The following is a 622-nucleotide window of genomic DNA, read 5'->3' as shown; positions in this document are numbered from 1 at the left end:
CCTGAGATACGAGTGAAGTAAGAGCGTCTACTTCATGTATTCCAGGAACTCGTCTTCCTGACACTACTCAATTGGTTGGCCATTGATAATTGTTGCTTGCAATCCTCTCAATAATTTCATAAGCCTCGTTACAAGACTTAGAAAGGAGAGCACCGTTAGCAAAAGTGCCCACTACTATCCTCGTGTGAGCATTTAGACCATTATAAAATGTCTCAAGTTGGATGCAATGTGGAATTCCGTAATGAGGGCATTTTTGTAATAACTCTTTGTACCTTTCCCATGCCTCATACAAGGACTCATCATCCATTTGTTGGAAAGCAGTGATCTCGTTCCTCAACTTAGCATTCTTACTAGGCAGGAAATACTTCATAAGGAATCTTTCTCCTAACTCTTTCCGTGTGAAAATTGAGTTTGGTGGCGAAGAGTTCAACCACGCTCAAGCTCTGTCCCTTAGTGGGTATGGGAACATCTTCAATTGTAATGCATCCTTGGGTACTTTGGCTAACTTGAAAGAATCACTTACCTCCAAAAATAGTCTTAAGTGTAGGTGAGGATCTTCGGTAGGCATTCCACTGAATTGGCCTACTGTCTGAAGCATCTGGAACATGACTGGCTTTAGCTT

The 622-nt window shown here is 41.8% G+C and overlaps 1 non-coding gene across 1 annotated transcript; it reads left to right on the top strand.

Annotated features, from left to right (window-relative positions):
* Positions 1-233: 233 nt before the first annotated feature.
* On the top strand, positions 234-340 carry LOC128289606 (small nucleolar RNA R71). The gene has a single exon (XR_008279251.1). It is a non-coding gene; the product is annotated as a small nucleolar RNA R71 (small nucleolar RNA).
* The last annotated feature ends 282 nt before the right edge of the window (positions 341-622 follow it).

Source organism: Gossypium arboreum, chromosome 2, assembly GCF_025698485.1.
Source record: "Gossypium arboreum isolate Shixiya-1 chromosome 2, ASM2569848v2, whole genome shotgun sequence".
NCBI classification, from domain to species: domain Eukaryota; kingdom Viridiplantae; phylum Streptophyta; class Magnoliopsida; order Malvales; family Malvaceae; genus Gossypium; species Gossypium arboreum.
This window is presented reverse-complemented; position numbering and strand designations above follow the sequence as displayed.